At 35.2% G+C, this 16,606-nt stretch overlaps 1 protein-coding gene and 1 non-coding gene across 12 annotated transcripts in view; both read right to left on the bottom strand.

The window, feature by feature from the left end:
• The window catches only part of Robo2 (roundabout guidance receptor 2), a 1,342,812-nt gene that overhangs the window by 753,683 nt on the left and 572,523 nt on the right, over window positions 1-16,606 (bottom strand). The gene's annotated exons all lie outside the window — the stretch shown is intronic.
• LOC115071604 lies at window positions 2,043-2,147 on the bottom strand. The gene has a single exon (XR_003850708.1). It is a non-coding gene; the product is annotated as a U6 spliceosomal RNA (small nuclear RNA).

The following is a 16,606-nucleotide window of genomic DNA, read 5'->3' as shown; positions in this document are numbered from 1 at the left end:
TGTACAAACATACATGAAATTCCTTAGGTCTTAAATAGTCACTGTTTTCTATATGGCTCCAATTCACAAAAAAAACCTTGTATCACTCACATAGTCTATCTATTATTTTTATTTTGACATTTTCAGGGTTAATTGCAACCCTTTTTTATTTAACAGGGTTGGAATGCATGTGATTCACTTACATTTACCCAGATCATTTCTAAAAGATTAACTATCTATCTCACTTCCATCCCTTTATTTCACCTTTATTTATGTATATAAAAGAAACAGCCTACTCATCATCTTTATTTAGGAAGATAAGACCCTCTCCACATCTACCTCTTGTGTGGATGTGATGTGTTGTCCTTAAGAGACATTGATATTAGAATTAAAAATAAGAAAGATAACAATGTAATTCAAAAATATTAGACATAGAAACGTGAAGAAAAAGAAGTAGTCACAGCATTCTAGCAACTTGCTAAGTCAAATCTGTCCCTTTGATTGGCTGACAAATGCCTTCCTATAGGGCAAAGCTGAGAAGTGAAGCTGGTGGTAGTTATCATGCTCTGTATGTCTCTATAGCTCTACCATGATATTTGCTTCCGTCCAGGACCCTGTTCATCACCAGAAAGAGAGTGCCATGGGTGAAGACATTGCCTCTTGTTCATCTTTGCAACCCTCACATGTACAGTTCAATTTATAGGATAATGGAGCGACAGAAAATGTTTGGAGAATGACAAATAATTCATAAATTATCTATGTCTTCATATAAAATCCTTTCAACACATGCAATCTTCTCAAAATACTGATATTCAATTAAATTTCATTATAAACAATGGCACTAATTTTCACACATTTCACATTTTTAATTGTTATATTATAAGCCATAATCATGCTCAATTAAACTTAATTTCAATAATAAGAAGCTTTTTATATACCAAAAAAAAGCAAGGGAAGACATGCCACTTTGATGATTCATAATGGTGTTTATGCCCATACTAAGCAAATAAAAATAATTAAACCCCCTAGTGTGCTCTCACAGAGGGTTGATAAATGTTTATTAATCATTATGAACATGCTATTGATAACAAAGAATAAAGCAGAAATTGTCATTTTAAATTAACTAGTGACTAGTTCTCAAACTAAATTTTTCTCATTGCTTTACAGCCTAGACATAGCTGGAGTTTGAATAATTAAATTGGGGGCTTTATCTTAAGCAAAATTCTTTAACATGATCTTGAAAAAGAACATTGTTGAATAACAAGCAAAGTCTATATTGAAGGATTTTAACAATCTTAGGGAACTATTTCTTTGATAATACCTGGGATATCACAATTTAATTAGACCATCTTGTATTGGACACCTGATAAAGTAAATGGATAGTTAGCAACATTAGATGATATGGCATGAAATAAATCATAATACAAGATTTCTTTCATTTACTGTCTTCTACAATATATTAAATTGGTTTGAGATAAATGGTTTTCATCATACACTTCTGTTGAGAATAAAAACCAGAAAATGATACCATTAATACACTGAAGTTGCCTCATTATTCTCCAAGATTAGAATAAAGAACTCAGATAACAGGCCTGTAGACTGTTTCTCCTAGGGTATTAAAGGTCTTCACCAGGGACTACAAAGTTAAAGATCATTTATGTTAACCACAAAATGTGAACAAGATAGGGATATTACTAATTACGAATATGTTTCAATCACAATTTTAGAGTTCTTGTATATGTGTTGTTTTCTGCAGGCTGTTGGAGTAGACTTGATTCTGTAATAATAAATTTAATGAAAAAAGTATACAAGAAAATTTTCAATGAGTATTTAAATACAGCAATTTGTTTACTTTTATTTTTTGCATGTGACTGTTTGCCTGGATGTATGTATGTGCACCAAGTGACTGCCTGGTGCTTGTGAATGTGAGAAGTGGGTATTATATTCCCTAGAACTGGAGTTAGAGGCAGTTGTGATTTACTATGTGGGTGCTGAGAACAGAACCCAAGGGCTTGGAAAGAGCAGCAAGCACTCTTAAGCTCTGAGCCATTTTTCCAGTACCCTAAAATATATAACATCTCACAAATTTGCTTGTCATCCTGCACAAAGTCATGCTAATCTTCCCTGTGTCATTTCAATTTTAGTATATGTGGTGCTGAAGGGAGCCCTGAAACATGCAATTTATATCTTCTATATACTATAGGATACATTGTACATATGACTAGTTTTATTGTCCTAGACATACATTTGTAAAAGACTGCATTTTCTTTTAAATAGTTATAATTGGATGAATACTTTATGCCATACAAAGTAAGCCCAGTGTAGATAATCCAACAGATAATGAATATGCTTTGTGTAAGGGTCAAATAAGCAAAACAGGCCATTCTCCTACTTCTGGTTAAGATAAGATCCTTTCACAGATACAAGTGATCTTATCACACCCATACCAAACTGATAATGGCAACTAACTAAGAAGACTGGGTTGATTTCCAAGTGTAATAATAGTTAATTTTCTAGCCTAAAATTACAAGAGTACATTTTCCAAAAGCACAGATAGGAAGCCAGATGTGGTGACTGAAAGCTTTAATCCCAGCACTAAGGCAGAGACATGTGGATCTCTGGGAGATGGAGACTAGCCTTGTCTACATAGCAAGTTCCAGGACAATTGGAGCTACAGGGAGACCTTGTCTCAAAAAAAATATTTCAACACCAAAAAAGCATGGATAGGTAGATACATTAAATAATAAACAATCTGAATAATGTTGATTAAATTATTGCGAGGAACTTTCTCCCTATAAATTGTTGTTAGATTTCTTTTTAAAATCAAAGAACCACTAAGAAAACCTTTATTAATATTAGAACTATATTGTTTTGTTAGCAATATTTTCTATTAGTTTGGGGGTTTGCCCCCTCCCCTTTAGCATACTGAGCAATGCAGATAACAGATGGTGAAAGTGATAAAAACACTTTTATTTTCAGGGGAAAGAAAACTGTGTTATCAAAAGCTATTTTGATGCTCTGTATTAATAGTTCAGGGTTGTAGTGGGAGTGGTTTATTCCTGGGGAGAAGTGATGATAAGATATTTCCAAATGTGCTTAACATTGATTTTATATCAATAGTTAAACCAAGGCTGATATATTGTGCCATATACTAAGTAATTGTGACGTGAATGTGACATACAAAAGACTGATACATTCTTATTTTACCTCTGCAAGGATTTATATTGCTAAAATTGGGGCTTTAATGAACAACAATAGCAACAACAATTACCAACTTATGGCCAACACAGAAAAAAACATTATCCTTCAGAAGTTCAACCTACCACTCAGCAAGTGCCCTGCTGATGCTGCTGAGTCAGGTTACATGGTAATTAAGAGGGCAGGCATGGAAACCACCAGACAGAATGTGTTTGATCCCAGCATCGGCTCTTGCTTCCATACTTTCTGCCATGTCAGGGCCATAATCACAGGGCCCTATTTAGATGCCACGTCTGGGTCAGGGACTTATTCAGAGATCAGATGAGCATCCTGACTGGAGAGAACTGTTGACCTGTGAACATCTTTACATGCATATTGCTTTATATTCAAAATGCATTTTTTTTAAAATTAACAATGTCATTTATTAGAAACTTGCTACATATTGATTCTCCTGTGTCTTCAGACTAACTTAAACATCTGATTTCTGGACATTTCCCCCTAAACATCCCTAAATAGAGAAACAATACAACCAGGTTCGTGATTTCACAATTCCTTGAGTGCATTAAAGACAGCTACCTCAGTTCTTAAGACTAATTCTCAGAGAATGGTTCAATACTTCTGTTTATTATTTAGAATAAGCCATTTAAAAAATAAAACATATGTTGATTAATAATTCTGGGTATGTCAAATTATACAAAATATAGAGTGAAATTAGATTTTCAAGGAAGAAATGTAAAACTGTGCCTGCCTCCCTTTGTTAGTGACTTGGTAACTGGCCAGACCCAAGGCCCAGGCTGACCTTCAGCTCTCCATCTTCCTGCTTTAACCTTTAAGTGCTGAGATTACAGGCATGTGCTACCATGCCCCTCTAAAATGGGCCCCAGTGCCTGACCCTCTCCTTTCAGTATTTGATTTACATGTACTTTTTAAGATGTGAAATAATGTACACAGTGTTAAGCCCCCAAATCATGTTGCCATTATTCCACTCATTTCTAGTTTACATATTACTGAAGCTCTTGAAACAATGTGGGAAGTACATGGGCAGAACTGAGATGCAGCACAGGAAGCCCTGGACTGATGAGTCTTTTGTAACTATGGCTTTTGCAAACATGCTTTCACTCGCTATGGTACAAAGACCAGAGTATTTTGAAGGATATGGCACACCTTCATACTCAGGCACAATGTACATCTTTATGTGCATCTCATTTGAGGTTTAAAGAGATGGAAGTAAACTCTCAAGCTTTCCTTGGTTCTGATATTCTAGAAACTAAGTATCGTTATGTTTGTCTTGGTGTCTTCACTCAGCTCTGGTATAATTCTCTACACTTGGTTCCAATTTAATAGGCGAGAAGGAGATACAGGGCACAGTGGTTAATTGTAGAAAATGATTGCCAATAACTATTTTCTGAGGTCTGGGAAGCCATCGGAAAATCAAACAGTACACAAAACTAGGTACAGTGTATTGTAATTAAGCATCACAGCTAATGGCTCTCGAACAAAACTCTGCTGGAAGACACAGTGATTAGAGACACCTGCAGGTTAATAATTAGAAGCATCTGAGCACAGAAGCAATTAATATAGAGAAACTCTCCCAGGAGAGAGAAGGCTGAGGAATAAACAAAATAAGATTCTTTCCAAATTCTCATTTTAAAATACACTATGTCAAGGAAGTATCACAAAAACTAAACTTTGGAGGACACATTAAAGCACCCATTAGTTCATTTCTGGCATTTTCTTTTAAATCCATCGTACTTATGCATATGTTTATTTACTGTAAGCAAGAAAGACTGCTTTGCTCCATTAAACAGCTATCAAACACTTTGGTCTGTTTAGGATTAGATATAGGAACCATACGTAATGCTTCGTTAGACAAACCAAAGACCACCAACATTGACATGTCTCTAAATTCTCAGAATTTGTAAACTATAAACTTTCAGAAAATTCAAAATTTAAAGTTAAAATCCTTACTCATATTTCTAATGAACTGTTTGTAAATGGAAACGTTGAATCTTTCAAAGTGTGAAACTGCTTTGGTCTTCAAACAGAAGCATTTTATCAACTCAGAGCAGCATGCCATTTTACATTCAGCAAGGACTTCGGCTCACACATTTTTGTGTGCTCAGCTCGTGCACTCTCCCCTGTGCTGGCTATCTTCTGATCTTTATTGTATTTACATGTGTGCATTTCTCAGTTTTATATTCTCATTCTAAATTCTTAAATATATATATAATTATATATATTATCCATTGTCAACATAGCACATTCATTAAGGTCCAACTGTCAATTTTTGTTCAAGCTGATTGTGAAAGTAGATCCTTTCAGGGCATATAGCAAAGGCTAATGTTTCCTAAGCAAAATGGAAACATAATAAACAGGGGAAAAAAGACATTAAAGAATAGCTCTGGCCATGTGACCTAATGATTAACAAAACACTTTGAGGGGGAACATTTTCCAACATTACAGAAATAGGAATCATGAATTATGTATCATTATAAAGGCCTTTGGAAAACATGTAAAAGTCAAGCCCTGAAAAATTTCTTTGAGAGAATTGTTTCTATTATTTTGTTGTCTTTTAATGAATAATTTGTATCAGAATCACAGTGTATTTATGACCCACAACAAAACTTACTCAGTTAAATATGAATGATACCACACTTTTAATTTATTGTGTTCACCTTTCTAATCACATTAAATTTTCTTTAGAGAAATGTTCAACAGCTCAGATTACAGTATTTCCGACTTCTTGATAACTCTAGTTCAAGTTGACATAATATGGTAGGCAGTCGAGGTGTAACAAACATTAGCTTTGTCTATCCTATTATTGTTGGTAAGTGCCTGCTTCAGAAGGTTTCACCTTGGATATCAGATTCATTCTTTCTGTAATTCTGACTTCCTCATAGCCTTGATCCTAGATCTGAACTGGGCTCCTTCTGTTTACTGATTCCACTTTTTCCCTATGTCATTGTTTTGTGTTTATAATGTGATTATTTTTCTTCTTATTTTTCCTAGGGACATGGTATGCTTTCTATAATTAAGTTTTTCCTTTTGTTATACATTTTTTTCCCATGATGTCATTCAAAGGAAATGACCCATAGGCCTCATCTGCAAACTTGTTAGAAATGCAAATCCTTAGACACCAACCCTAGAATCACTGAATCAGAAGTTTCATGTTAGGGAGATTCCTAGGTGATCCAAATGCAACTGAAAGGCTGAGAAGCACAAAGTGAATGCATGGGCTTTCTCCCCTCTCTACATTTTCTGGACTACTCTTCTGATATATAAGCGTCGATTAGAAATGATGTGGAATCACTGAGTAGAATTCATATCCAACTTCTGCCCCCTACCGTTGTGGAGGAGGAGGCAAAAAGACTAAGAGTCAGAGGTTGCCCATGACCACAAGGAAACAGTTTTCCAGACAGCTGGTTAGTTCCTCCTATGAATCCACAGCAATAGTGACAGCATCCACAATCCATGTAAGCACGAACCAGGAAAAATCCCAGCATAGATATGAGGAATGGGTAAGAAGCTCCAACCTCACCTAAGAAAATTGTGGCAACTGAAGTTAGTCTTTTGCAAGCATGGAACTCTTGATTAAGCAGGCACCAATGGAGGCCCCACAGGAAGGACATTTGGAAACACAAATCAGACTCTATAGGCCCTAATATCCTAATATACATATATATATGTATACATAATATACATACAAAACAAAGTACATTAAAGTGGAGGGGAATAAGAATATGTGGGGAAATGGAAGGAGATCTAAATACTATCAAATTATAGTGTATGAAAATGACAAAAATTCCATAAAACAAATAAAATCTTTATGAAAAAAAAAAAGGGAAGGAGGTAGCTGAGCAAACCTGGGGATGTAAGTCAGTAAGTCGCTTTCTCCATGACCTCTGCTTCAGTTCCTGCCTTGAGTTCCTGACCTAACTTCTTTTGGTGGCAAATTGTGTCCTGCAATTTCTAGGTTGAAATGAATCTTTCCCTGGCTCCCCCAAAAGAAATTTCATATAAACTTAATAAAGCAGTAAAAGTTGCATAAAGTTGAACTTAGAGTCTTGCCTTACAGAGTCTTTTGATAAATAAATATTCTGGTTTTGCTTAATTAAAATTCAACCCCAAATACAGTTAACTTTATCAATATTATTAAATCATCTTCCCACCACACTCCTAATGCTCAAACTGAGCACATTCTTCTTTCATTTTCATGTTAGAAATGGTGAAGAAAATGGAGCGTGACATGGATCATCAGTTAACATCAAAACCTTTGCCCCATCTGTGTTTGACTTAAGACACAGCTTAGAATATTTAATAGTTACACACCAGCCAATCATTTCAATTTCATTTCTCCTCTTCCACAGTCTGTGGATGACTGAATGAGCCCCATTGGTGTGCTGAAGGAAGTCCTAATCTGCCTCTTCCCCTTGCAACAGCTGCCCTTCTTTGTTGAATAAATAATTAAAAGACTAGGAGTCCTTAGAAAACATTTACTTGGTCATCTTGGTATACAGTAAGTAAAACTGAATTGAGGTCACATTTTCTTACTCAGTCTCACATGGCAGCCATGTTATGAATATGACTTGAAGATTAAACAGAGCAAATAATATTTCTTTTATTTTCTACTTATTTCCATGGGGAATGTTGAAAGGGATCTGAGTCATTCCGTTTTTAAGGCCATTAAGCAACATTAGAATGAAAAAAATAAAGATGAGTGAAAGAGGTCTTGATGTTTCCTTACGAAAGACAGCAATCATCAAAAGAGAGGAAGTACATCTCCACTGTATTAATTTTGTTCTATTTTATTTAAGACTAGCTACTTAAGAGAATTTTCCAAAAAATTTTTAACGATTTTTCATTTAGTAAAAATACTTCAATAATTGTCAGGCTGGGGGTAGCAAGTTTCTTCTTCAGCTTCTTTGTGAGTTTTATTGGAAGCTTCCTAATCTAAGAAGGTTAATTTATTTATTAAAATATTCAGTAAACCTGGGTTGGGTGTCCAGTGCTGTGAACTTCATTGTATCTTCCCAAATTAAACCAGAAAACTGCACTCTGAGATGGTGCTTTTAGCAGGCAATTAAGCTTAACAAGGTTGTAGGGCTGCAGTCCTAATCAGACAGGATTGGTGGTCTTATCTAAAGAGGAAGCTCCATCTCCACTCACACGCATGCTGAGGAAGGGACAGGCAAGTGATCAGATGGCGCACAGGGCTGCAGGCCAAGAAGAAAGCTGAGCATCCTGCTGCCGTGCGCTTGGTCTATATTCTTTAGAACTGAGAGCCTGTACATTTCTGTTGTGTACATCATCCTCTCTGCCATAGTTTTATGGCAGCCAGAACAACCAAGAAAGAAAAAATGTTTATAAGATAATAGATGATATAGACTGTCTCTGGGTGTGTCATGGAATATTTCAAGCTATAATGTAGGATATGGTAATTTAACACAGAAACATCCTGTCACAAGTTAATTCAGACTAGGAGAAAAAGAGTAAAGAGGTTTGCATTCACAAGTCTATTCACGCTCCCCTACCATTGTCCCTCCCGCTGGAACCTCTTCTCAAACATTTGCCTTCTTCCCCTCTTAGTACTCCAGAAAATCTACGTCCTTGAAACACAGAGTACCAGATCAATTAGGCTTGGTTTCTGACTGCAGAACATAATATACTGAATGAAACAGCAATTTAAATACGTAAGATTTGTGTATGTTTTAAACTACCGTTGTTTAGACTACCATCCTTTGGCGAGAATCAGAATATTTATAAGAAAAAAAAAAGCTAACTTAAACTGCTCTGTACAGAGTAATTTACTGATCACATTTCTTGTTTAGTGTTTCTGGGATTAGAAGGTCTAACTTTCAAATGCTAATGGGTATAGCCTTATGTACCTATCAGCTAAAGAAAGCAGGTGGCCTCCAGACTTGGTAAAATGATAAGGAATGGGTCCTCACTAGAGTCTCTGGAAGGAATGATACTTTAGTCACACCTCAATTTTAACACTATGAACTCTGTTTCAGACATGTGACTTCCCAAAAACTAAAAAAATTAAAAAAAAATTCTATTAAAAGAAACCATAACTTTTGTGATCATTTCTTATAGCATTAATAGGGAGCTAACATACTACACATATCACATGTCAATTTGTTAATAAAACAAAATGTCCAAGGTTGAAAAATGTATAAACAGCAGGAATTTATTTCTCACAGAGAAACCCCAAAACAATAACAGGTTTGAGGAGGCTGCCCTCTGGTTTAAAGATTGGTATTTTCTTGCTAAAATCTCCAGAGGGAAGAAATGCCTCATCCTCACACATAAGAGGGCAAAGATGGGATGAACTCTGCATAAAGCTTGTATAAGGAAAGGTCTTCATCACATCCACAAGGCAAGAGCCTGTATGACCTGATCACTGGCTCGAGAGTTTATCTTGTAATGCTCTGGCAATAGTCATGAAGTATCCACACATGAATTTTTAGAACATTCTCTGATAAATTATTCAGCAATCTTAGACCAAGTGATTTCTATTGCACATGCAGTATCTCAACCAAGCATTCCTCTGAATCAGGTAGTCAATGCATTTAGCTTTGCCACCCATAGGATTGCCTTAGGAAGATTCTTGCTTTATTTGGACTGGATACCTTTGCATCAACTGTCAGGGAATTAGGCAAGATTAATATCACCCAAAATTCTCTAGCAATTCCATGACCTCTTTAAGGATTTTTCCATTTTTCTTCTCTTTGGTTTTGAATGAAACATCTGTGGCTACATCAATGGGAGAAAAGTTATGGTTTAGATCTGACACAGCCCTAACTGCTCATATTTTGAAATCTGGTTTCCAGTGGGTGGAGTTATTTTGAAAGCTGAGGGGTTTTGGGTTGTGGGGCTGAAGAAGGTCACAAGAGTCAGGCCTTGAAGGTTATATCCGTTGCCCACTGTGTTGCTTTCTGCTTCCTGGTTTGCCTCGAGGTAAACAGGCTCTGACAAATTTGCTTTCCACCATGAACTAAACTACATTTTCCATAATGGTGGACAGAAACTTTCTATAGCCACAAGCCAAAAGAAAAACTTTGCCCTTAAGTTGTTTCTGTCAGGTTGTACGACTACGTTGCTGAGAAAATAACTAACAGAAAAAAAAGTGAACCAAAAATGTGTGTTCTAATGACCATCATTTCCTCCTCAAACCAGAGTTTTTGACATGAACTTCCATGATGGTGGAAAGGGGTGGGGAGATCATAAACCTTCTTTCTGGCTGAGAATTAAAACTGAAGTAACCTTCTTGCATTGAAGATTTGTAAATTAAAGCAAAACCATGACCTGTATCAATCTAACCCTTTTGTTTGCTTGTTTTCAATATAAGAAGAAATAAGGAGCAGTTTTAGGGTTTCTAAGGGAGATATCAGGATAATGAATAAAGGGAAGAAATGTTAACAAATGATGGCATTTTGAAGATTAGAAAAAAATCATGTTTGTCATGGGAGAATTCTTACTGGATAAGGCAAAGTGGGGCTCAGAAAAGCAGATTTAATGTTTCTTAGAAGTCCAAGCACTATTTTTCTTTTATTGGTCTGAAAACAAACAACCAACTCTTCCAAAAAGTATTTAACCTAAAGCCTTTGTTTAATCTAATGGCACTTAAATTCCTTTACTCCTTGTCTCAAATTCCTCTGTAACTTATCTTCTCAGTTCATCAATGGTGGCTGGGTGCCTGACTCACTAACCTGTTCCCCTCTTTAACTGAGGTGTCCCAAGGAAATTGACATTCTTTAACCTACTTCTGCCAGGCTTCTGTTTGGTTCTTTCCTCCAATCTATTTATCTTAGGTAGTGCCATTCTCTATTTCAAGGCCACTAGGGTCAAAAATCAAATTAGGAGGAGACACAAGTCTTGTCCTTCTGGGTGGTAAACTTCAGATACTCATTCTGCCCCTGGCAATGGGAAAGAAGGATTGGAAGCACAGATTCTTTCCTTTGCTCCGCTGCTCTTTTGTCAAATGAGCAACTCTTGTGGGAAAGCTTTCAGAGCGGAGTTTATATTCAAAGTTTGTGCTGAGGTTGCTGTTGTTTAGCTCTTCCTTTGGTCTCTGTAACTGGCAGCACAAAGTGCAAGCCGTGGAGCTGAGATCTGCCATATGTTTGCAGAGAGCAAACTCTTGAACTCCTTCCATAAGTCAAAAAAACACATTATAAAAAAAGTTGTAAATTTGAACAAAAAGTTTTGTTTGCTAACTGTAGAAGGAGACCAAGTTTCTAAGGATACTGAATGTGCTCAGAGCCTGTTGATTATAGACACTCCATGAAATTAAAATGATTCCTATGACTTATAAGTTATTCAATACACCCTTATTCCTGGTTTGAAATAATTGCAATATTTATGAAGCTTCTTTTTTTACACGGCCCAGCCCACATGAACTTTGTCATAAAAGAGGCTAAATTTGACTGATCCATTGTAATGTGACATTTATTAACCTTTGTAATGTTTGGTGCATACTAAAATTAAGCCTGGTTTAACATAATTATTTTAAGTAGAAGTTCCTGGATATTTTTTAGTCAAGTAAGAGTTAAAAATTTAAGTCTGACTTTGCATTAAAGATATTTAAAATGTCAAAATATCACAGAAACCATTTGAACACAGCGGGGCATCCCTTTTATACAGCATTCTTGAAACTGTCAGCATCTGAGTCTGTTTAGAACATGCCAGTTGCTGCTGCACACTCCGATGTAATGATTGCTTCCTTTTCTCTTTTCTGTTTTTTTTATTTTTGTTATCTAGCCACACGACTCTGCCTTACATGAATGTAAAATATTTCACAGACACAAAACAAAGCTTGAAGAAAGTCTTACTAGCAAATTTTTCTATTACAAATAAGCAATACTGTGTGCAATTCAAACCTTAGATCTACAAAAAGATTTTTTGCTGTAAATAAACTTGGTGTACAGAAGGCACCTAGTTTTACCTGTCTTTAAAAAAAAAAAAGATTTGTGTTTTGAAAGTCTTTGTATAGGTTTATATTGTATGTCGAGCATATTTGTCCTGGATATTCCTCCACACTTCCCTTTCTCACCCTTCCCTACTTCATTTAGTCTCCCTTGTCCCTTAGACAGTTTGACTGCTATTTTATGTCACATATGAGTACATGATTTCAGGTGTCTAGATAAAATCTAGAAACCATACACTCGGGTTGATGAGAAAACAACTATAAACTTACGTCAAAGTTTCACTATCTACATGCAAATCTTTCCTCTTATAACTTTAAAAATGAAGGAAAATATAGAAACTTCAATCAAAAGGCCTATGATTAGAGTATGCAATGCAGGAGAGTATCAAAATAAAATACGTCTGGACTAAACTGAAGATTTTAGACCCCAAATCACAGCTCCTACAGATTTTGTGTCTCTTCTCATTTTCTTCTATTCTTAAGAAAACTGAATTTCACAATCAGACAAGAATCATTTTCTGTTTCAGAACTTGTTTTAATTTCATAGCCATCTTAAATTTCAGAGGAAGTAACACTATATATAAGAAGTTATATCAATTTGTTGGTATGTTTGATTGTTTATGTTGATATTTACCAAATGCAGACACTGTCTCAGGAGCCTGCGTGATAACGATGCCATACACATGCTCCCGGAGTTCAAATTCTAGTGAGGTCCTGCTGTCCGGAATAGAAGATACCTCTGGACTTAGACCAGAGATACTCTTCACAGTTGTCTACATTGTGGATATTTGAGCTAACTAGAAAACAAGAACTTCTGAAAATGTGTTTCTAATAACTGTGCAGTGGCTATCACAGAACGCTTTGGGGAACATACAATTGAGATGTAGAGATTACAGAGGCCAGTATAAGATCAATTGTTGGGATTCAGAAGTGGAGTAGGAACTTTTTAATTTTAAAAATTGTCCTCAAGCCAGGTGTGGTGGCGCAAATCTTTAATTCCAGCACTAGGGAGACAGAGGCAGGCAGATCTCTGTGAGATCAAGGACAGCCTGGTCTACTTAGTGAGTACAGGTGGGCTGGGGCTATAGGAGAACCTGTCAAAATTTTTTAAAAAATGTCTCCAGATGGTTCTGATGAATGGCAGTTTTGTGAGTAATTGATTGAACATTTCAAAATCATCTTTTGCTGATGGGATGCATCCAAAAAGATCAGGTTTTTTGTTTCTGTTTTTGTTTTTTTAATTATTGCTGTGGTCACACCTCTTTAACATCACTGATAACAGATAATTCATCTTAATAGTATTAATGATACATAAACATAAAGAAATTTCAATTGGAAGAATACCAATTATTCACTCAGCAAATGCCTTGTAGTTATTATTACTCTCCCTTGTAAAATCAATGTATGCTTTTTGATTTCTTTGTGAGATTAGTATATTTTGGAAATATAGTACTTTCCTATTTTTGTTTGGTTTTTCAGCTGTTTATACCTAGGCATGGAAAGGGGAAATTTATTTTTAAGAAATCCTAAAATCTTTCATATCTCATGCTCCATATTCTGCATAACCTGGAATGGGAAATTGGTGTTTGCCTTGAGTACAGTGATGAACCTATCTCAAATATTGCTTCCTTCTGAACCTCCACAGGACTCCCATTTTGCTTAATTTAAAGAATTTCAAGGGGCTGGAAAGATGGCTTAGCATTATGAGCACTAACTACTCTTGAAGAGGACCCAGGTTTGATTCCCAGCCCCCACATAGTGGCTAACAACTGTCTGTAACTCCAGTTACAGGGGAATCTAATTCCCTCTTCTGACCTCCAAGGGCATTGCACAACAAAGGTGCGTTTACATTCATTCATACACATAAAATAAAAATAATCGAGAAAAAATATTTTTAAAAGAATTTCAATAAAAAGCATCATGAACATAATACTGTGTGCCTTTTACAAACTGTATCTTTATCCTTTCCTAATCATATTTATTAGTATGTCACAATCATCAGTAACTCTACAAAATCTTTTCTTGCTAAATATGAACTTATGTACATGTATTTGATGATGCTTCTAACCAAATATATCCTTATAAAATCTCAAGCAAACATAATTTTTGTAGATTCCAGGCTAAAGATATAATTTAGGAACATTTTTACTCCTAATCTCTTTGAACTAGAGGTACTTAAATCTCAGTTAGTTTCTGGGAATTTTACGAGTTAAACATCTGTCACTTGACAGTGCTGCCAAAGTTGGAGTGACTCACAGGTTCTAGTCGAAAGCACACAGCTTAAGAATGTGGGGGGCCATTATCCTTCAGTTTGTAGGATGGTGATCAGGGGTGTAACCTATAACTAGTTACACTAAGTTCCAATCACCTTTATTCTAACTCAGTAGCTTCTGGGACATGGAGTGCATTATGTGATGCCTTATGGCAATTTAAAATTTGATTGAAAGTGCAATACATTAACTGGGAGTAAGTCTTGGGTGTGTTGTAACTATTAGTTATTGGACATAAAGCCTGAGTGGAAAGGACAGAATAAAAATTATCAAAAAACACTAAAATAGAATCAGTTGAACTGCGTCCAACACTCCAGAATCATATCACACGTAGAACAGTACTACATACTCATAGCATGTAATCAAAAGCTGTAAATTGTTCTAGCAAGTGACAGTTTTTGTTAGGGATGACAGATTTTACTTTCTGCAATATGGCTGCAGAGATTAGAATTGATTATTTTTAATATATTTTCTAATTGATAGACTCAGATTCATTGATAAAAGTCATGATACTAAAAATGAACCCTCCTACAAATTATGTAAATTATTCAACAAATGCTACACTTTCTCATTTGTTGCAATTAAAATGTTATGTAAATTAATAGCCAAACAAATTGCAGGTCTACATTCCCACCAACCTACAGGCAGCCAAAACCATTTGGTTTTGAATCCCAGTTATATCACTTATGCAGCTTTGCATAGCAAATGAGTTTTTACCTAGTTTCTTAATTAATATAATAAGGATAATGATTTTTATTACTCAGGACTTGGTGACAATTAAATAACTTAATGAATATGCAAAACCTAAGAAAACATTAAAGTTTTACACAGACTAAATATTTTTAAGGGTTTTTTATTGTTCCTATTTCCTGACTTTTATTTTTGGGGCCAATTTAGGTTTTCTACAATAAGATACTTTGATTTGAATTTAAAATATTCATGTAGTCATAATATTACTAATACAAATAGTTTGTATGTTCCATGGATAAAGCAAAGAGAATAAACATATACTTAATTCATTGCATGTTAGGTATTTGACCAGTTTTTTTTTTTACTTCCTACTTGTCTATGCTACAAAATTAATTCATGATTTTAGATTTCTCAAGAGTAATATGACATTTAAAGATTTTTGGATACTTTTATTGATGTCTTCTGATTGAGAAACCATTTTTTCATTATAAAGCATAATCTGCTTCCAATTAGTGCTTATTGGAGATGCTTTTATTTTATTACTGATTTTTATATCTAACTCAGTAATTTTAACAACAGAAACAACTTGGAGGTTTATCTGACCAAACTTTGTCCAGTATATAATGATAATATGCAATTAGAAACATATGAATGTGAATTGTATGATTTGAAAACTACAACATAGTTACTTATTATCCAGAGAGCTTCCTACGTTTACGTTTTAATGCATCATTGAATATACCAGATATACTTCACAGAGCTCTACCTTCAAAGAAAGAAGGTGTGACATTTCTCACTCATTAAGGAGCTACACATCAAGGAAAGTAAAGAAGAAAATAGGAAGGGAAACACTTTTATTTAGATGGGAGTAATCCTTGAGCAAGCAGATTATAAATTTGAAATCTGAGAAAAAAAGAAATATAGATTGTTTGGTAGAACAAAGATTCAGAAATAAAGTAGGTTGTTGAGAAGAATCCATATTAGGCAGAAAATGTTAGCTTGGTTTATAGAATTGAAATATATATGTAATTATCATTCCTAAAAGGTGTTGACATTTTTGCCCACTGCCAATAAATATGTACAGTATTATAGCAAAAGATGCTTCTAAAATGAAGTCAGAATGTGACATCTGATTTACAACTCGAAAGGGGAACATGCTGCCAAGCCTGTAGTACTGTGAGAAAATGTCAAGCTTTGAAGGGTGGGCTGAGCAGAGTTCTTTTGCTATGGTTTGGAATGGTTTGAATTTATTCCTGGAAATTTCATGTGCTAGAAACTAGATCTCCTTTGTGATGGTGTGGAGAGATTTTTAAGCCTTTAACAAGTGGGGAATAATGGAAGGTGTTCAGATTTTATGTGTGTGTGTGGTATGTTGGGGTAATGGGGACAATATAGCTCTTACTGGACCCTAGTTAATTCTTACTTTAAAATGTTGCTATAAAAGCAAGGCTGGTCATTGAATTCTTTATGACTTTTTGATAATCATATGATATCTCTGCTCTTCACACAGACATTTCCCTTCCTTCTTCCCCACCGTTTT

This window comes from Nannospalax galili, unplaced genomic scaffold (genome assembly GCF_000622305.1).
Source record: "Nannospalax galili isolate Female #2095 unplaced genomic scaffold, S.galili_v1.0 scaffold439, whole genome shotgun sequence".
Lineage (NCBI taxonomy): Eukaryota > Metazoa > Chordata > Mammalia > Rodentia > Spalacidae > Nannospalax > Nannospalax galili.
This window is presented reverse-complemented; position numbering and strand designations above follow the sequence as displayed.